The sequence below is a fragment of the Chamaea fasciata genome, unplaced genomic scaffold, assembly GCF_029207755.1.
Source record: "Chamaea fasciata isolate MVZ Bird 193981 ecotype frontalis unplaced genomic scaffold, bChaFas1.0.hap1 SCAF_1, whole genome shotgun sequence".
NCBI lineage: Eukaryota > Metazoa > Chordata > Aves > Passeriformes > Sylviidae > Chamaea > Chamaea fasciata.
In genome coordinates this window covers 65,638,493-65,661,185 of record NW_027094086.1, presented here as the reverse complement: position 1 = coordinate 65,661,185, position 22,693 = coordinate 65,638,493, and the positions used below count along the sequence as shown (strand labels likewise).

General features: G+C 38.3%; 1 protein-coding gene across 2 annotated transcripts in view; it reads right to left on the bottom strand.

Moving 5' to 3' along the window:
* The window catches only part of MOCOS (molybdenum cofactor sulfurase), a 257,223-nt gene that overhangs the window by 63,766 nt on the left and 170,764 nt on the right, over nt 1-22,693 (bottom strand). The window lies entirely within an intron of this gene.

The following is a 22,693-nucleotide window of genomic DNA, read 5'->3' as shown; positions in this document are numbered from 1 at the left end:
CAGGAGAGAGAAGACACCTAATTCAAAGCAGCAGCAAACTTCAGACCAATTAGAAGTGGAGTGATTGATCAAACTGTTCAAACATTTGACTGCAAACCCAACAGGAAAACTTGTATAATTTAGAAGTGTGAATTAAAATGCATGGCAATGCATTTAAAGGCTTCACATACCAAACATTAGGGTGGCTGCATTTCATGCAGAACTGGTATATTCACTTACTTCTCTGAAACCCTTCTACCTTCTTGGATATCGTAGGAAAAGGGGTAAACAATATGCAAATTATCAACCCTGTTCTCTTTTACAAAAACAATAACTGTCCCACAACTTTGTGGGTTCCCATCTGCAAAATCTTTTACTAGTACTCAGTGGCATTTTTCCATGAAACTCCTCAGTAATTTTTAAGAGTTCAAGAACATCTTCAATGTTTATTATAAATGGTTTGAATTTACTGAGCAGTTTTCAAAAGTGAAAGTTTACTAAATTGGTGAGACCAAAAGGCAACTGCAAGGACATCATCCTTAGTGTGTTGTTCTATTCTAGGGTGATCAAAAGTGATGCCCAGATCAGATGAGGCATTTATCAGATGATATTAGCTTGGACTGTGATATGGCTTCTCAACCCTTTTCCCTTTCTTTATAATACCGGTTATAACTCTCACCAGAGAGCCTTCTCAAAGGAGAAGGCATCAATACAAGCTGTGAAGGGAAGTCAGAAGATGCGGGAGGAGCTGGACTTCCATGGCAATGGCAGACAGTCGGCTTGAACTCCCCATGACAGACAAAGCAGTAGTGACAGCTACACAGCAAGTCCTCCTTCAGCAAGCTGCTGAAACTTCAGCGGTTTGGAACTGGCCTGGGAGGTATTTAACACACGTTAGCAATTTTCCTTTTTCTTGCCTTCTCACATACTTTGACAACCATGGTCTCCAGAGTATGAGTCTTATGTGATATACCCCTTGCTCTCAAGTCTTTTTAATAATACTGTGTTCTGTTTTTCTTCATTTCTTCCTAGCTATTCTGTTATCAAAACTTCCACGTAGTGTTGAGAAGTGATAAAAAAGCCTACATTCTGGTCTAAAGAGAGACTCTCTAATGTCCCAGAGAGTTCTACTATCTCACATGCCATCTGAAGATAGAAATTTCACAGGATTAAAACATCCCTTGTACAGCTGGAGAACAAGTAAATAAATTGATAAGTAAAGAAATGCTGGCTCAAGCGCTTCTTTCCTTCTCTATCTCTGAACATGCAAGAAATAAATTGATTAACACCCTTAACTTACGATGTATCACAGAATTTTTAGGGACAGTAGAAGCTGGGTTGAAACATTTCACCTGCCTTAGACACAGAACAGAAAAGGAAAAAGGAAGGTACTATAAATTGAAGGGTCAGAAAAATTAGTTTTAAAGTCCTGCAGAGACTTGTCTCACCTGTAAAGTCAGACCAATTAGTCAATCAAAATAATAAAAATCCCTCTTTTTGAGGCCTTGACAATGTGAGTCCTGCCAAATGTACTCATTACAGCTCTTCCCTTTTTTCTTTCTTTATCGGAATGATGCTGTCAAGTTCACAATGTGATCAAATATAAAAGCTTAGATCCTTCTTTATCAGAGGCGATAACAAGAAGTGTTGGTAACAAGACAGCATGTTGATTATTTCTGACTAAAAGCGGAACCTTGAAGGCTCACTTTGTTCAACAGCCAGAGACAGCAACTGCAGTCTTTATTTTCTTCTGCAACTCCCAAGCTTTGACATAACTCATACCACACTTTCTTGCAACGTATGATGAGCTCTGTTACAAAGGATTAATTTGTTTCTCACATCTCACACAGTTCTTTCTTTTCCCTCATTTCCACAGCTCTTTATGGATAATATTCACTGAGCTGGGGTATGTGTGATATGTTTGTAATTTTATCTGAAAATATAAATTCTGTAAGACAGAATTTAAACACATCACTATACTGCTCAGCTATTTTGGCTTTTTGGCTACGCTGGTATTACTTTCCTGCCTACTTTATCTCTTCATCTACAGGCAGGGAAGAGATGAAGGAGTATGTCAGGGGCATCAGGCACTGTAATGTCAGCTGCTTGTAAGCCAGGTTAGTCAGTAATGTATTCAGAGCCTATTAAAGCCAACAGGATCCTCCACAGCTGTAAAGCTCTCCTGCAGTAACCAGCAAGAACATTTTTCCATATCCTATGTGATGCTGAGATGCAGGTCCATCCTTCAAAGTGTTTTGAAATTCTTCCATGCTAACTGACTGCACCCCATTGGACTTCATCTTTTTAGTTTTGGTATTTTGTTTGCAGCAGAGACAGTGAGTATTTGACCCTAAGACAGAGGCTGGATCAGCCTGTTTCACAAAGCTGCTTGTTGAGCTGAAATTTTTTTAAAACTCTTCCCATCAGAAGAGAATGATCTATTACTGCCACAAATGGCAAAGTGCCAAGAGATAGATTTTGAGAATTTCTGCTACCATGAACAGGAAGATATTATCAAGTCTAATTTATGAAAAGAAGAGCAAAATACATCTTTAAAACCACTTAACACAGCCATAAAAATATATTGGTTTTAAATGCCTATGATGTTATTCAATTAATGAATTGGTATCACTACCCTCAATTTAAAAATTCCAATTTATAAGATTCTTAGACTCTATTTTACACCCTTCTTATCCCCATGCTCTCCATTTTACTCACCTCCAGCTTTTCTAAATTATTAAAGAAAATCATGAATTTTACCAGAACCATGGACAGGACTCCTATGCCACAGGACACTGGTGCTAGGAGCAGGGCCTGGGATCTGCTGCCATGGCTTGGAGATGCCCAGAGACCACCATGACCCTGCAGAACTGGTATCCTGGTCCTGGGGGGATTGAAGGAGCACAGAGGCCTGGTATTCCCAGCTCTCAGGAGAGCAGTTCCCTCTCTCAGGAGGCAGCATTTGGCAGAGGATGCCAAAGACAGGCACAGAGATCCTTTTGGAGAACACCAACTGCCAGCCTGCCAGGGGGCTGCCAAGTTTTCAGAGGAGGCACCAGGAGAGGGACGGGGCAGGAGGGAGAGCCCAGTGGTCGGATGGGGCCACACTGAGCTCCCTGGATGCTGAGGCCAGGCAGGCCAGGCTTGCCAGCACTGGGGGATGCGCTGTGCCAAGGCAGCCACTTTCATCCCACGCCTCTTCCTCCTCCTCTTCCTGCATGTGGGCCATGAGCAGCAACACGCAGTGCTTCAGGACAGCCACGGCCAGGCCTCGTCCCCTCAGGGGGACAGGCTGCCAGTGCTCCCAAACACAAAATGCTTGCAGGTACCTAAGCTGAGACAAAGCACAGTTTTAAATTTCAGAAAGTATTTTTATTATCTTTAAGCAGGTGACAGCCACTGCAGGTATAAGAACTATCTTCCTTTCTTGATTCCAGCCTTCAGTCTTTAACTTTTCTAAGCTTTGAAATGAAGATGTTCTTAATACCAGAGAAGAGGCTTTGCATATGAAACAAATTATTAAACTCACATGAGATGCATCCATTTTGGAGATGAGGGACTGCATGAAAGAGAGACACACTGTGATCTTTTCCTTCTTGTCACTTTCATATTAAAACAAACGCCCTGTCATTATTGGGACCAGTTTGTCCAAGGTCACTCAATTGTTCAGCATTTACAAACTGGCAGCTCATCACAGACAGAAGCAGCACATATAATCATTATTGATGCCGGCAGTCTCCAACCCTCACTAATGCTACTTGTTCTGTCAGCCAGTCCCTGGCTTGTCACAGGCAAACGGAATTATTCTTTGAGCCGTGCTCGGATCTGCAGTTCAAGGGAGCTGTTTGATGCTAGACCACAGCTAAGTACCAAATGGTGTCATGCCTATTTACAGAACATGCCAGGTCAACAGCTACTGTTTAATTAGGCTCCAATTCTCCCATCCACAGCTCAACATGAATGCCTTGCCACGTGGTGGGCATCGCTGAGGGGAAGTACCTCATCTCCTCCCACATGTGAAATGGCTGAAGAGCTGTCTTCCTGATGCTATTGCAGTCCCCAGTTGTAATGACTCAATTACTCAGCTCCCACTGCTACTGTGAGGCAGAGCTATAGAAGCTATAGAACTCCTGGCTCTAGAGCCTTGCAGAAAATTCCCTCTGCTCTGTAAACTTCAACAACTCTTCCCTCATTTTATTAATCCTCTTCAAAATTTGTCTTTGTAACTGGAACTGATGAAATTTGGCACTATATAAATGACAATTGTATTTATTAACATGAAACCAGGTATTTGAGTTTTCAGCCCAAACCTTTAACTAAATTTAAAGCATGATGTTTTTGGAGATGAAAAAGAATTCTGCTTAAAACTCCAGAGATAAATGATTTAATTTTTTTTTTTTTTAATTACTGAATGTACTTTTAGTTTATGTGTAGCTTACTAAATATGCGAAAGTGGTAAGCACACCTGGAATGCCACACATATGACACAGAGAGAAAACAAAATATACACTGCTTAATTTTGTTTGCTAGGAACTGGTGTTCCATTAAAAAAAAAATCCCATAAAGTCCACTTCCTTATGTTAGTAGAACTCAGAAAAGCTATTGACTACTTACATGTTATACCTATGCTTTTTTTTAGTACTTTGACAATTCAAAATTAGCATTGATCTAAACCACTTCTTGCTAAGAATCAATACATAAAACATATCTGTGTAAGTATTGTTTGCTGAGGGAAACACTAAAATCCAATAACAGAGATGAAAGAATTTGTTTTGTGAAGATCTGCTGGACTTCTTTTAGCAAGACACTTTTCTATAAAAGAATTTGTGAAAGGCAGATAAGCATATTTATGTAGATGTACATAAGAAATTTTAAGTTTGATGGATAAACAATGTGTATTGCAGATAAAGATTTAATACGTTTTCTCTAAAATGAAGATATTCTGCTTAAAGAAGTTACTGCATCAGCACTAGCCGCCTAAATTGCTTGAAAATAAACTTCATTAAGACCTCAATCCTGGTAGCAATTAATTAAATATCATTAACAGCTATTTGCCTGTAAGAGACGTCTTACAGAAAAATCTAGTAAAATCAAATCTGTTGGGCTGTCTTGCAATTACTGTGAAAGCCCAGATAGTTTAAGAGAGAGTTTTTCCTTTTTAGAGGTTGGAGGCATTTCATGCTTTCATATGGGATTCTATATCCAGTTCATAATTCTCTTCTAATTGCTAGCATATGGTTACAAATATAATAGAAAAGCTTTTATTTTCTATTAAATCCTTGATAGCTTTTTCAGGAAGGGCTAAACCCTAAATATTTAAGATTAGTTTAAATAACCACTTTGTACTATGCCCATAAAGAGCTTTACAAGCTCCACCTTCTTCTCTTGCTACCATTCCCATAGGTGTAGCATAGATGGATTCTTCTCTGAATGGTACAGTGATCTCATGAACCACAAGAATAACCCGCTTCCTGATTCTGTGCTCATGGAAATAAATGAGAAATTTTGCTAGTGATTTAAATTATTCCGGAAGCAGATACCTTGTCTACATACCCAAATGCCCGTTATTACCCACATGCTGATGTCCTTGTTCAACTTTTCAGAAATGCTCCCCAGCACAGTCAGGATTAGTGACTGCCAAAATTTGGTTTTAACCTGACAAGAAAAGTTCAATTTCAGGTAAAAAAAGCAGGTGTCAATGATCACCTTCTTCAAGCTCAGGAGTGGTTCATCCCAGTAAGCAGGAAACATGGTTAAGACAGCAGACCTACACGGATGAACAAGGAGCTTCCCACTAAGTAGAAAGGTGAAAACAGGACCAGGTGACCTGGGAGGAGCACAGAGCCATGGTCCAAACATGCATGGATGCAATTAGGAATTTGGTAAGGAATGTAGCTAGTAAAAAGAAGGATTTCTAAAAGCAGAAGTCCTGTTGAGGAAGGACACAGAAAAAGGTAAAGGTCTTTATGTCTTCTGTGACTCATTTTTCACTGGTGATCCTTGTCTTCAGGAATCCCAGGCCCTCAGCTCAGAGGAAAAGCCTAGTCCAAGGAAAACTTACCATCAGTGGAACAGGACCATGTTACAGAACCCTTAAAATAAACTGGGCGTAAACAACTTTATGGGCCCTGATGGGATCCTCTCCCAAGTGCCAATGGAGCTGGTTGCTGTTGCTGGTTGCAAGGCTAATCCTGATAATCTTTGAAGGATCATGGTGATTGTGAGAATTTTACAAAGACTGGGACTGGAGGAATGCAAATGTCATTCCTATCCTCAAGAAGGGGAAGAAGGAAGATTCAGGGAATTACAGGTGGTCAGCCTCACCTCAGTCTCAGGGAAGGTGATAAAACAAATGAGTCTGGAAACTGTTTTCATACACAAGGAGGACAAGAAGGTGATCATGAATAGTCATCATGGATTTACAAAGAGGATGGATTTACATGGATTTACATGTTTACAAACATGCTTAATCAACCTCATAGCCCTCTTCAATGAGATGACCATTTGTCCTCTGCAAATGACAGAGGAGCAGTGGATGCTGTTTATCTTAACTTTATTACTTCTTGACACTCTCTCCCATAAAATCCTCACAGACAACCTGGTGAAGTATAGGTTAGATAAGTGGACAGTGAAGTGGAACTGAAAAATAGCTTAACTGCCAGGGTTGGAGAGCAGTGAAAAATGGCACAAAGTCCAGCTGGAAGCTAACCACTGGTGATGTAGCCCAAGTGTTGATACTGAGTCCTTTGCCATTGAAAAACTTTATTAATGACTTGGACAATGAGGCAGCAAGCACACTCAACAAATTTCCAGATGATAAAACTAATGATTGCACTGCCAACCAGAGAGATCTCAACAAGCTGGAGAATTATAAAGAGGAATTCATGGAGATCAACAAAGAGAAATGCAAAGTCCTGCATTTGGGTAGGAACAAAGCCAGGCACCAGAACTGGTCATGGCCTGACTGGCTGGAAAGCAGCTTTGTTAGAAAAGGGTCTGGGTGTCCTAGTGGACAAGCTGATCACCTCGTGGCAGGGTAGGTAAATGGTATCCTGGGCTGCATTAATTGACGTTATCCCTCCCCTCTATTCAGTGCTGGTGAGTTCACATCTGCAGGGCTGCGACCAGTCCAGAGCTCCACAGTCCAAGACATAGTGGAGTGAGTCTAGTGAAGGATTACAAATATGAATAAGGGACTAGACCATCTCTAACATGAGGAGAAGCTGAGAGATGGAACTGTTCAGTCTGGAGAATAGATATTTCAGGTGGGGATCTTTTTGATGTGCATAAATACCCAAAGGGAAAGTTGCAAAGATGATAAAGGCAGGCTCTTCTCCGTGGTGCCCAGTGACAGGAAAAAAGGCAATGGGCACAAACTGAAAAAGAGGAAATTCCACATAAACATCAGAAAAAACTTGCTAGAAAGCCTTCAACCTTGAACTGGGAGAGCTCTTTTTTCTTCATTCTACCAAGTAAAACATTTAGTCTCTCTGTGAGCTTAGAAGAGACATGGAGTCATCCAAGCAAAAAGGCCTGCCTATTTATGCTGCTAGTTTAGTTTTTCAATGATAGATTCATTCTTCTCTTATATGGACACAGTGACTAACTGTTTTAATAACCTGTGAGCAGCCAGATTTGATTTTGACTCCCTTCATTTTATTATAAAATTCAGTCTCTTTGAAGGGAAAGCCGGGTTTCTACACAACTGCTCAAGAAATGGAATTCCTGTTATATATGAAATTCTAACATATTAAAAAGTAATTCTGATTTGAATTGCAAATATAAAGTGATGGAATTCCTGTAAAGTGAAAATCTTCAAAAATCGCCAGAGTTAATGCCCACGAACAAACATCTTCTCAGTATCTTATAAAGAGGTTTTAAGGAAGTAGCTGCTGGAGTTGCAGAACTCATTGTCCTAGAGAAGTGTCTTTCCATCAAGTACCTTCTGAATAATATAACTGAAAAACTCACCATGTTGGTTAGTTCTGACTTCTGAAAACTTCTAAAGTTAAAAAACTCCACATATCATTAATATTTCACAGCATTTAACAAGACTTAGAAAAAATAGTATATTTTAAAATATAAGAAAGCTTCTTAAAAATTAAAACACTTCCACATTTTCTAGGTACAAGATCAATGACATTTCTTTGAAAAGAAAAACAAACCCAAAAGCTCAGAAATGGCACATTTCCAAAAAGGGTTTAAATTTCATAAAAATTAAATGTCAGAGAATAATTTGGTGAGTAAATACATTGCTGTACAATACATCTGCAATCAAAGGCTACATCAATGGAGAAGACTCAGCTCTTTCTAGAGTTACTTTCCTGTGATTTGGTAGACTCTTAGTTGGCCTCAACACAGAAACAAAAGGAAAATCAGTTTCAGGATTTAACAGTGGAAGTGAAGGTCTTACAGTTCCTTGGAAATGTACCTTATCACAAACCATCATGAGCACTGCTTGAGTGACAATGAAGACTACTGCCAACTTTTACTTCTAGCTGTAGTCTCTGAGGCTCATCAGATAGAAACAAAGCTCCCATGTGAGCACATAAGGACTTCATATGAACTTTCTGGGAGAAAGGAATCACTGGTGTAAGATACCAGCTCATGACATTTCATGTGGCCATTGTGAATTTTCCACATTTACTGGAAGTATAGCTTCAGTGCACAGAGGTTACTCAGACACCTGAAATCATTGTTGTTGACTTAAAGGGGAAGGTTTATGAAGGGCTTTGTGGAGGAAAACATTTGCAGGTCTTTTTAGAGCCAGGAAAAGAAAAATCTGAGACTACTAAAACTTCTTAATTATAGAGGAGTCCTCCCCTGTGATGAACTATAGAGTAACATATCTACTTCCTGGTAAAACCTTCTCATAAAGATCTGTAAGCTATAGATCAGTGGATATAAACAATGCTAGCTCCAAGTCTATATAAGTTACAATAAATCCTATATAGCCTCAAAATGCAGGTGTCCTAATCCCATTTGTTCCTTTTTTTTTTTTTAATTTTCATATTTTCTAAATTCAGTAGTAAGCACAGGTCACTCAGACTTGCATCAGCTCATGCAATCTATCCTGAGGTTTGTTATTTATACATTCATTTACTCAAATAAGTAGTAATGTATTCAAAGTATCATGAAATCTTGGTGTCGAACAGGCTTAATTAAGATATGAATACCCAATTAATTTAACATTTATTTGGAGGAGGCTGTTATAATTTACCAGCAATAGTACAGTATGGTACTTTCGGCTACTGCTAATCAAGTCACATTGATATATTAATAATTAATAAGACCAGAGGGGAAAAATCCCAGTAAGAACAGCCACAACAAATTCTCCATAAAGGTAGTGTCAGAGGTTCCAGCAACAGGAAGATGAATCTCAGCACTTCTCACTGCTTAAAAGTAATGTCAGCCTCTGCCATCAGACAGTGGTAACTGAGCCTAGTGTTGCCCTCAGCAACCTCTTCTTGAACATTCTCTCCAAGGTCTTTACAAAATTTAAACGTTTATTTCATCACCACTAGCTGATGGACACAGAAAACTAACAAGATCTGCTGAAACATCAATCCACTGATGTCACTAATTGTGACTGTTGATGCACATCTCCAAAATATCTGCCCAGTAAAGAACTACATCCACACAGACTAACACAGAGCAGGCAGTGGTTATTCCTGTTGTTTTTCCCAAACATGCACCCTTTCAGCCCCAGAAACACAGGACCCACACAATTATTAAAACCTGCCATTTCATATGCTTTATGCCACTCCTACCAAACCTCTCACAAACATCAGTAGAACCAATCCAGGTACCTCAGACTATATCCATTCCTTTTCAAGGATGCAGAGAAAGCAAGTGATGAGACAGAAACTCAACAGCTCATCTGAGGGAAAGAAAACCTGCAGCAACTTAAGAGAACACTTCTGCAAGGTAAGCGTTTTTGGGGAAGTTTGGATAAGGAGTTCAAAGCAGCCCTCTTGTCAGATATATGAACTCACTGTTCTCTACTTTTGGTTTGTTTGTTGTGGGTTTTTTGTTTGTTTGTTGGTTTTTTGGTTTTGTTTTTGTTTTTTGGGGTTTTTTTGGATGTTGTTTTGTTTGGGTTTTTCTGAAGGTTTTTTTTTTTGGTTTTTTTTTTTTTTTTGGTTTTTTTTTTTTGGTTTTTTTTTTTTTTAACTATGCAGTGTTACACTGGCTTTTAGGTAGAAGGAAAGCATTGATGATGTTGCCAAGCTTTTAATTTTCTTCCCCTTGGCCCCTCAGGCCTCAGCTCCCTTTAAAATTTGAGCCCAGGAGAATCTTGCAAAAATTGCTTCTAACTTCCTTTTGATGTGATTATAAGTCACAAACACAAAAAGGTAGTCAAAGATTGTTAACAGAGAGAATGGCAAGCAATCTCCATGTGTCTCTTCAACCCCATGCTGTAAAGCAGATCTGGATGCTTTCTTTAAATCTCAAGGCATTAACACTGCTTCATAGCCATTCTGCCAGTTTCATTAATTGCACTTCTATTCCAATCATTTCATAAGCCGACTGTACTTATAATCTGGCTATTTATCCTAATGTTTGATGTTTCTGAGTCACATAAATACATTAAGTTTGAATGAAGAAAAGTACTTTGCATGACAAATTTGAGATTTCTACCGGAAATGTTTGACTGAAATTTAGTTTTGCTATCCATAGGGAATAAGCCTCTGCATTATTTGATTGTTATTCACATTTTGGTAATCGCATTACGAACCTCTACAAAGGAATGAAATGGCAATGTGCCTTTTTTTCCCCGTCTAAGAGCAAACGTCTCTCTCCCCCTTCCAGATGCATAGACCTTGAAAAGCATTAGAAAATTAAAAAGCCAACAGAAATAAAATAATGTATCCATGTTTGAATATTCATTAAAATACAACATTGCTTAGTCACTGCTCGCCATTTGGATGATGCATGGTGCTTAGGCAAGCTTAATGCAACAATGGGAATTCAGTCTTGTTTTTACAGGGTGGGTGGAGACTTTGGTGGACAGATTCCTAATGGTGCTCAGCTGTACTAATTCCATCGATATTTCTAGGCCATAAATCACCTTACATCAGTTGGTGATCTGACTTTATGTTGTAAATAATGCTTCAGAAAAACCGTAATAGATCTAATTTCTGGGCTTTATTCAGATCCATCCTGATATTTCTCATTCCCTCCATCAGCTGCTCTACCTACAATGCTTTATACTAAAGACCACATGTCTGTGTTGTCGAAATGGAGTTATTTGTCCTTGATGTTGTTTGCCCTTTGTTACTGTGGTATTACATATGCTCTTCTCTCCCAGAAACTTCTAGCAGCTCCCACGCTGGCAAAAATTTACCACACTTTATCTCATTCTGTCTAGCCATTACCAAACATCACAAGTACAAGAAAGGATGACATAAAAACATCTTTGGGCTGCTAAAACCCATGAGCCAAATTTATTTCTTGTTTCACCTCACAAATCACAGCAATCGGTTAATTATGTCCCCCACTGCTTTTAGATTTCATGAGCATCAAATCACAGCAAGTTGTTTTTTTTTTTTCCTCTGGAATTTGATGAAAAAAAAACCCAACAAAAATTAGAATAAACAAAACTCTACTCTTACCCTTTTTAACATCAATTTCCTATTTGGAATGTCTGATGTACTTCCTGCCCCTAACCATTTGGAAGCACTTCAGAATCTCCTTTGCTCTGTTATACTGTCTTGAAACTCCTACTGCCTGTGCTTCCACCAACTAACTAGCAGCAAACCTCATCTCTGTACTTGGATAAAACAGGAACATAAGTTGTGGTGGAATGAAGACCCAGGAGAACACACAGCCTCTCACCCCGAGCTCATCTGCTCTGCTGAACCAACTGTGCCTGTGCTCAGAATGAGGAGGAAGGAAGTGCACAACACCATGGGCACCTTCTCTAGCGGTGACCCAGCACCTCAGGCTCAGCCCTACCACAGGACAGACATAGGTCCTTGTAAGACATCACCTCCCAGCATTGTCTCACATACTGGTACAGAAATAAGGGGGACATTTCGAGTTTTATATTATTACACATAAAATAGTGAGGGAGAAACATAACAAAAATAATAATTGTATCCTTTTATCAGTTTGATAACTTTTTGTGCTGAATGCAGCCATTGGCCTAATCCTTTTATACCCTTTTATCCCCTGATTAGCTGACAAGAGACGCTCCTCCCCAGGTCTCTCCAACCACATACCCTTCTCACAATACCTTCTGCTAAACATACAGCATGATTTCAGATCTTTCACGTTGGACAATGAAATAATTTGGAGGCTTGTCAAAGCCAGTGCTTTGAAAATTGCCAGTTATATTTTAGCTTGTTGCAATGTAAAAGATAAAACACAGTTGCAAATCACACACAACATAGACACACAAGATTACCTATAGAATTGCTATTTTATAGGAGCAAAAATCTCAGAACATAATGAAAAACTTATGGTTTCTTCTCAAAATCTCATGACCTTGGGTCAAACTGTGCGCCCCTTAGAGGGGTTGTTCAAGTGACAGTGAGGCTGATTCTACCTTTTGCATTGTCAGTATGTCACGGATGCACAGAGCTATCTGGTTTACTTAGGTGATACTTCTCAAAAAGGGTAAGAATTCCTTCCAGACTCATTACCAATGTAATGTCTACTAGTCATGTAGTGTGTATTAATGCCAAAGACAGATAAGTGGCTTAGTAATTTAATGAAATTGATTAATAGAAATATGTCAACCCACTTAACTGAGTAATCATTATCTTTGCATTATGTTTCTCACAATTAAACTTGCACAATCCAAACATCCACATGCATTACCCACATCAAGAGAAAGATATTCTGGAGTTTGAACTTCATTGCTTTCCCTAATAATTGGATGTACCTAGCAGTTTGACTGCCCAGATCAACAGTGCCTTTTCGCTAGCTCAAGGCCCCCTCATCGATCTTTTGCACACATGGTAAATTATTCAGACAACAGCAGCTTGCAGACCCCAAATCCTTTTAATGTTATTGTTCTTATTGAATCAAGTGGCATTGGAACAATTGGATTGTCCTCACAGTTTCTTTTCCTGTTTCCACCCCCTGCTTCTTGAACACTGGTTTAATTCTGCTGGTGAATTTCTTCTAAGAATAGCAAATGCCCTGTGGAACAGCAGGAACAGGAAGCATTATGGGAATGCTTCAAACATGGCAAATCCTGTGAAACCAAAGATATGTGGGAAAACAGAGATTTGTGTACTGATAAACAGGGTTATAAGTCTGTACAGGCTTCCTTTTTTTTTGATAAGCAGAGACACATCCCTAAAGGATGCCACTGATTATTTTAGTCTCTGTTTATGTGCTGCTGTTCATTGCTGAGCACCCTCCAATTCTGTGTGGTGAGGCAATCAGGACTTCATTACACATTTTAGATTATTAGAAACATCTAATTTATAGGGTGGCACTGAAGGATCTTCCTCATTATTCTGCAAGATAGTACATGGAGCTTCTGTTCTCCATCCATTTAATATAAAATTACCAGAGGCTGTATGTCTCTACTGCCTTTGGACCTTACTCATGTTTTTAGCTTCTATTGACATATAATACAAGTCTCTGCTTAGCAGCACTTTTCAGCCTACACAGCACTCTGGCTATAGAAAAGGAGACAGAAATGGCAATCTCTGGCACCCACAGCCCTAACAAGGATTGTGAATTCAAGCATTCTGGTGGAAGGTTTCGTGATTTTTGTTTGTGGAGACAGAGGTGGATGAAACTTCAGGTAGTAGGTTGGGCTGCCACCTGCCTGAGCTGAGAAGTAGGTACTCTGACTACTCAGCCTCTAGGCATCAACTCTGGCCAAGATTTGGTGGGGGGTGTCTGGAAACAGAAATCTCTTAATCACTTTATCAGCAGTGATGATAATGAATTAGCAGATCATGCAAACCAGAGCCTAAGTAAAATCTGAATCTCATGTCTCTCTAGAAGACCTTATTTGTCTGAAAATAAGTAGATAATAAAAAGTAGATAATAAAAGTAATAAAAAGTAGATAATAAAAATAAGAAGTAGATATTCTCACACAAGACAATAAAAACAGTGGAGAAGAAAGAAACTACAACAAAAAAAAAATCTAATGATACTTGTTCCAATTGAAACTCAGTTGAAAAAATAGTTGAAGACATCTCCATTAACAGACATGATACCATTTCCAAAACCCTATAAAAATGACAACAGCAAAGCTTCCACTTTTCAAGAGGAAAAAAAGGAAAAATAAATGAAAAAAAAAAAATAAAAAGGGTGCCTGGAAGCATCCTGAAAAGGCACTGGCCAGTTGTTTTCAGTTGCCCACATAACAATTTTTGGCATACTTTAAAAAGTATATTACTCACCCTTGGGCCCTGGCTCTCTACTAATTAGAAGCTGAGTTTCACAGCTTAACATATAGCCACAAGAAGGAAAAATCATTTTTGTAATTATGTGAACTATACTGAAAAAGAAAACTTCTTTCAAGGCAGACTTCCACCTCCCTTCCGAAACAGGCTCTAACACAAATGTGTGAGCACCCAGCCTACCCTGTTGTCTACTCATTCACCTAGAATCAATCTGGTCCAATTTTTCTTTATACAGTATAGAAGGAAAATCATAGCACTGTAGCATGTTGCCAAAATTTATGAAAACTTATTTATATAAATAAAAACAGCACAATAATTCTGATCCCCAGCCTCACTCTCTAATTTCTGGTATGAAGTTCTTTTAAGGTGTGAGCTAGCCATGTTCAAGGAGTGAAACTAGCTCAATTGTTACAGGTCTGTACTCTGAAGATATCTGTCAAACCCATCTGTAAATGGCAGCTTTTCAAGCAACATCTCCATGATCTTTCCCAAAGATTTAGGGGTAGGTGGCACCAACTACCACGTCTCCACTGAAATCAATAAACTATGGCAGTTTATATCATAGAATCATAGAACTATTAAGGTTGGAAAAGGTCTCCAAGATAGAGTCCAACCATCACTTCCAAATCCACCACCAAGCCATGTCCCTAAGCACCACACCTAAGCCTTTTTGAAATACTTCCAGAGACAGTGATTCCAAAATTTCCCTAAGCAGCCTGTTCAAATGTTTGAACATCATTATTGAAATACTGAGTTGTGCTGCTGGACACTCAGAAGCAAATAGCCTTTTCTTCCTTAAAGGTTTTGTCAGTGTAGCTATCGTAGTAAAGTCCTAACATAAAGATGGTTCACACCAACACCTGTGACAATACTCAACCTAGTTTGCTTGTGGAAACAACTAAGGAAAGGAGAAAGGAGGAAAAAAATCCAAAAATATTTTCCCAGCTATTACAGAATTGCAACAACTGCAATTAAAGCAGCTTACAAATAGATATTCATTGCCCAGTAAAGTCTTCCTTTCATGGAAAATAGGATGTGGAGGAAAATGGGAGAATAGGGGATGTGATACAGATAAGCAGATGTGTGGATCTCAAATCTGGAATTAGGGAAGGTGCACAAAGAGTCCTGAAAGCATAACAGACCTGAAATGGCATTAAAAATGCATATAACCTTAGACTAATATAAAATGAATGTTTGTAGGAATGTAGCACATAAATGCCCAAAGTAGGTTCAGAAGGATGAGTAGGTACAGAGAATAGGGACCTTATACTTGAATGAAGCTAATCTGAAAAAATTCACTCCATCTGAGCACCTCAGAGAAGACCTTTAAATATATTTTACCAGTAGTGATTGTGAGAAAATGTACCCACTCCAACTGGATGGATGAAATGTTACTTAGTGTCTTGAATCCACAGCTACCTGAAAATGCAAAGGCTAATTGTGAAATATTAAAGACCTTTTGTTGGGGCTATGTAATCAATCATCTGTGTCTTTTCAGTTCTGCTTTTGCACCTCTGCAAGGCTATACCCACCCCAAGGTGTGTGAGTGTCAGCAAGGCTGGACTGCAGAAGAGGCAAAGCTGCCAGGTGTATTTCCAGGGGTTCCTTCAGGGCCTAAGCCCAAGGGGGAGTTGATGGTAGCTCCGTTTGTGTGAGTCTTGTTCCACCCTGACAGCCTCTAAGTGTTTAAACCACAGCTAGAGCAGGTAGTGCACAAGAGCTGAACCCATCTCTAGAATGGCTCTATTGAGAGCAAAGGTTACAGCTGAGGCAGATCTTTATTGAAAAAAAAAAATTGCGAGTGTGGAGCAACCATTAGACATGAAACCAGTCCCTGTGGGCAAAACAGCTCTTCCAATTATATCCTGTGGTTTCCTTCTTTCCATTTTATATTGACTGAATCAAAATCAATGGAGACTGACGACAGTTATTACGTGATTTGCAATTAGTCCTGTTCATCTATAATGGATCATAAACTCCTTTTCTCTGATATGCACATTTCTTCTAAAAGTAGCCTGGCAGTTCAACAAGAAATAACATTAATGAGAAAATAGGAAAAAATTATTTTGCCTCTATTGATTTTGTATCTATTGCTATACTACTTAACGCTTTTTCCCAAAAAATAAATTTAATGCTGCAGCACATCTAAAAGCTTCAAAGCGGTCATTTCCATATTAGCAAGTCTCTCTTTCAGGAGATGGCATTGTAGGACCTGAGGAGGAGAATGCCAGTTACCAATTTGCCAGTAGATGTCCCTGCTAAACACACTGAAGGGAAAACACTCAGTTTGAAACTTCAGCGAAATGGAAGTTTGCACACTTCAGCTGAAGAGCAGGGTAGAACCAACTAGGTCGCTAGTCCTTTCTGAAGACTACTTTCACATAGTCACAATAAAAATGGCATTTACTTAAAGCTCGGTGACTCCCAACTTAGTTAAATATTGAACTTGTTCTCCTGATATTATCTCACTGAGTAAGGAAACTCAAGAAAGGCTAAGCTTATACATTAACACTCTTAACAGAAATGATGAGTGTAGAGTCTTTGGGAAAAATACTTAAATCATTTAAATCCTAACTTTTGTGAAAACAAGCAGTCCTTCCTCCTTCCAACAGAGAACTTCTTTATTAATTTTTTTTTTTTGCCTCAAACTAAAAAAAAAAATTATATACAAAAAAAATGTAGTTTTTGGCTGAAATAGTGCAATGCATGGTAGAATAATTATGCCTCTGATGGAAAACATTCAGAGGTTCTTATATTTTCTTTGTATCTATATGTTATTTGGCAATGGTCTTATTTGCAAAAGCACAGCACCTAAGCAAAGAAACTAATATTAGTGTCTCATAATTGGCACTTGCCGTTAACATACAGCATGATTTTCTGATTAATAGTAAAAAAAAAAAAAATCTCAAAAGGCACAGATCAGCTGGAAAAGCATCTGCTTAAAATACACACACGTAATTAGGAGAGGACGTCAAACAGACTTGATTACATATTTCATGGGTATGTGTCAAAGAGTGTAAAGCATTTGACTTAACCCCAGGGTGACTTCAAGAGGATTTACTCTGTCTAGTGTTTATGATTAGCACCATATAATCTGGATCTGCTGAACAAGAAGAGTTTTACATGATATGTAAATTTCATTTCACTTTAATTTAGCCCCTTTGGATTTAGCATAAAATCTCTGTGCTGCATGAAGGGCTGAAACAGCTGGATCCAGTTAGCTAGGAAATTAAAAATGTACTAAATGAACTATGGCAATCCTTGCCATGGTAGCCAGCACACATTAGAGTGGGCCCCTGATATCTCTGAGGGACGGCTGAAGGGAGCACCCTTAACACCAGCCAGACCATTTCCACAAACGCCAAAATACTGATCCTTCTCTAGTCACAGTGTGTTTTAGTTTTTCATAAAACCAAATTATTTCACCACCATGTCAAGGTTCATTTTCCAGGTGCAAGTTAAGAAGAAAATTGTTCACCTTATCAGTAAAGGAAATTAGTATCCACTAGGTAACATTTTATTTCCTTGTTAGTATATCAAGATTTGGCAAAGAAATAATCATCAATACATTACCCTGTTTAAAATGTAATGGAATTAATTTATTTGTAATTTCATTTGCTATTTTCCTTCCAGGTTTTAGCTGGAACCATACAGAAACAATCATTGAATATTTTATATGCATGTTTTAAGAATACAGCTAAACAAGATTCCCCCGCCCCCCATTTCAAAAGGGTATTCTAAGAATAATAAGGTCCCTCACCTAATCAATCACTTGAGGCATCAAAAAGTCATTGAAAGATCTGCACCCAAGCCTAAAAGCTGTCACTTCTGTTCTCCTTTGAAAAAGATAGGACTTTATCTCTTAGCAGTGATAATGACAACTTTGTAATGAAACTGACAAGTCCTTCAGGTCCTAACTATATCTGACGCAGAAAATGATCTTGGGAAAAAGTTATTACAGACAGAAAGTGCTTTTTCTCCAAGATATCCTTTGGCCAAATGTAGGCAATGCTGCATCATTGTAGAAAGGAGTAGATCTCAGTTTCATTACACTTGACTGGTGTTAATATTCCTGTGGCCTTTATTGAAGGTTTGGTCTTACAGTCATTGTGTCTCAGTGGGGGTAAAACAATTTCTCCCGCTTTATTTCCTGGAAGTGATGGATTTCACCATGTAACTTTAGGCAGAACTGGGAACAAGATTCTGGATCTGCAGAAAAAAGTAGCCCCCATTCATTAATCCAAACTTGCCTTGTGTTTGGCTGCACTTCCAGGCAGTTTCACAAGACTGCCTCACCTTCTTGATCTCTTTGTAATACTGCCTTTGTAATACTCTGTAATTGTTTTAATTTCATCCATAGTCATTATTAAATGCGTGCTCAGTTGAGCATGTTCTTCCCAATAAATAACCACAGTCCCAACAATGGCTTTTTTTGTTGCAAAAGAACCAACTGAGCCTTCTTTCCTCCTAATCTGCTGTAACCAGTCATTTGAAAATTAAAATCATCATGGACTTCTGAAATCAGCTGTACACACACATTCTTTATAAAAGACATTTTTTTATTTTTACCATAACATGCACATTTTCACCTTGGAGATAGATTTTTTTTTTTTTTTTTTTTTTTTGCCTCTGCAGGATAGTTTGCTGTCAGACTGTGAGTCTTCCCCCCTCAGAGAAAGCAATATCTACCTGAATAAACCTGGATTTGAAGCATGAAATATATGTTGGAAATCTGAAATCACTCCTAGAGTAATGGACAGATAAAGGTTTCACAAATAGAAAACCTCACTTCATGCTCCTCAGGGTTCTTCCAGAACGTTTCCTGTTATGCTTTACTGGTTTATTTCAGACACAGGAAATGTAGAATCTGCCCTGCTCAAAAGAAGCTGCAGATCTAAGGGAAGCAAAAAAAAAAAAAATCCCAAAACACTATTTCCACCTTAACTAATCTGACAGTTCAGCTTTCTAGTCCCAAAGGGATCATTAGCAGGAAAGTTATATAATTTAAAGAAATGCACTATACCACACTAAGCTAGTCATCTAAGCTCCTTTAATAGACAAAGAAAAGAGCTGCTGTTGCTGGCTGCAACTCCTCTCATTCTAAATTTCAAAAAATTCAGAGGGATAAGGCTGGTGAAGTCACTGTCTATTTCACTGATTTCAATGGGAAGCCAAATAGTACCTCTGACATCAGTGTTGACAGCAAGATAAGGTAAATGCCATCCAGAGGTTAAATGCAGATCTGAAAACATATTCAGTTACCAAACACCCTGTTCCCCTTAAGATTAGTATTTATGTGATTTAATAAATGTCAAGTAAATTTTGTGGCCAAGGTAAGGAACTCAAGTATCCCAATTCCTCACCTGGCTCCTCGGCCATTATATTAGACTTTTCACACCCCCGTTGACTTCAATGTAAGCATACAGCAGAGTCCACACAGATGAGTCCTCACAGTGAAACACAATGTTGCAAAACTGAAAGGGAACAATCCCAGGTAATTCCTCTGCAGAGGGTCTGACTCATCAGTAGGTCCTGGTTTAGTTTTGCAGCAGCCATCTGATGTAAGGCAATAAAACCACTTTTCTTATATAATCCCACATGTAGAAGACAGGTATGCACACTTTCAAAATATTTAGACTCTACAGTTGGTGCTCACATTAGTGAACCCCCAGATCCACTAAAACTATTATGAAAGCAGCACTAAGGATGAAAGCAGTAAAATACACAAGAATCACACCCACAGTCCGAGTTTAGGTGATGTGACCAGACAAGAGTAGGATGAAGCCACAAACTCTATACAAAAGAAATCCCAGTAATCCCTGACAATCTTATTTAGAACTTTATGTTTTTCTGCCCCCTAGACTGGATGATTTACATAACCTTCAGTGTTTAAACACAACACACATGAGAGTTTGTGCAGTACCATTAAATGCAGGCTGCCAAACATCTCATCACTTACTGCAACCAGTCCTTGATGGAGCAGGACAAAACACGACAAAAGTTCCAAAGACCAAGTTAAAAAACTAAGTTAGCAACACCATTTAACATGCCGCAGTACACATTTTGCTTTGGCTGTTTTGTGGTACAATTGTCTTTATGAAAGTCAAAATAACCTTTACTCTCCAACAACCAATCAAGCACCTGGTGCATTTAAAAAAACCTTTCAATTCATCATCCTTAGGAGACTTAATCTGCACTTTAAAATCTTTTTCCCATACATATTATATTTTCTTCTGAAGTGAATAAAAGTTTCCTGAACACACATTATAATCGAAGTAAACCTTATAACAATAATGCACAAATGATGCGACTGAGTTTCATTTTTAAAGTAGTTGAAAATTTACTAATAAAAATACATACCATAAACCATAAGTTTAAAAATCATATAGATGTAAGACCTCTGGGAATGGTCTTACACATGCACATCATTTTGCAATTCTGACAAGAAATATACCTTGTTCTAAACGGAAGTTGAGGCAGGTCAAGGACATATTCAGATAATACCAGAGTCAGAAACTGATCTCTGTGTTTCACAGCACTGACTAACACCAAAACTCTGAGTTACCTTCTGTTAGCGATTTCCCTCCCTACTTTCAATAATTACACAAGAAAAATCCAGCTACAGCACATCCCCAAAGAACTTCAGCAGTGCTTTTATTACACAGTAGGACATGATTAATCATAACAACATTTAGTTTATTTTACTTGTTTCTACTCCAGGCTATTTCCAATGCAGATTGAGAAGCATTGTTTGTGTTTGGGGAGTGCAAAGCAAATGCTCCAGCAGCTACAGCAAAGTGAGATTCAAAAGTGATTCACATTTGACAGTCCATTTTGCCACTGAAAAGTCTGAGAGTTGAAGTGGAAGAAAAATGCATAAAGAGGCTTAAAACAAATCTGCAGTCCTTCTGGATTATGAAGTGCTTCTACAGCATGCAATGGCTTTGTTTTATATACTAAAGTGCTAATAATCTCTGCTCAAAAGGAACACTTTTGACAGAAATCTGACAGAAATTAAAAAACCTGCAAAACTCCATGTTGTCAATGATATTTGGGGGAGAAAAAGATGGTGAGAGGAAATGGCTGCTGCAAATCCCTGAATCTCTTGTTGCATCAGTTGTACCCAGAACATTCAATGCCTACACAAATTGAAGAGCAGGGTCCCCAAAACCTTTGTCTCACAACCAGCACAGAGGAGCCAAGAGACCTGATAGGGCTGAGCCACCCTACACACCAGCTTTGAAAAACTGACACACAAAAATCCATTTTATGATGGAAAAAATCCAAATATGACTGTAGTTGTGTCATGTTATACTATCACCTTTGAGTGGCTTGTTTCATTGTCCTTCTATATGATTAAATTCCAATTAACAAAAAATACATCATATGGAAATTTTTCTACTTACATGCACAGATATGTAAATATAATCACAAAAGTTTTAGCATGAACATGTTGAAAGTTCCTATTATCTGGAACAAAAGTTTAATTCATCTTTGGTCATGGATAATGGTCTAGGACCAGCTTAACTTTGCAGAAATTTCTTGGATCATGTAGCGATTAAAATCCTTTACAGAATTCCATTTTTTCTTCCACTATGGATTTCTCCAGTCTCTTATAACTGTAAAGAGGCAGTGCTGGCACTTCTGCTGTTCAGTGTGGCACTCAAGAATCTGACTAGAGACTACTAAAGTACCTAGAATATACTAGCAGTGCTGAAGTTTTAAAATTCTAGTGTTTGTCAAAACCATTCTTTAAATTTTATTTTAAAATGTTCTCCTCCATAGGGGTTTCTTCTTGTTTGCTCTTTCAGTCTATGTTTTCTCATCTGCCTACATTTTAGTACTGTAGGGAAAAGAAAAGTTTTTAAATATTTAAATTATAAATATTCCTAAATTTTTGATTTTAATTTTTTATGAAAGAATTGTAAGTATGAAAACTTGAAGCCAATTCACATTTTTGACAACTGAAAGATCTCAACACACCATTTTTTATGCCTCTCTTCTACTGTATCATGCATTGATATTCACTTCATTCAGGCTGTTCCCCTCAGTCAGTATTAAGAGATTTTTCAATTGTTTAGCTAAAATAGGTACCAAAACCAGGTTTAGATGGATGAGAAATGCAACAGAGGAAGTGCTATCATCAGCTCTCACATTCATGGCAGGCAATGTTCCTACACATTAAACCAAAGCCCTCTTTACAAGCAAACATGTTTGTTTAAGATTGCACGTTTTTGAGAAGCATTCTGTACTATAAGAACACATACTATCAGTACTGGTTACTGATCCCTGGTCTCCATGTAGAGCAACATAAAGTAAAACATCCTTACTTGTTGGG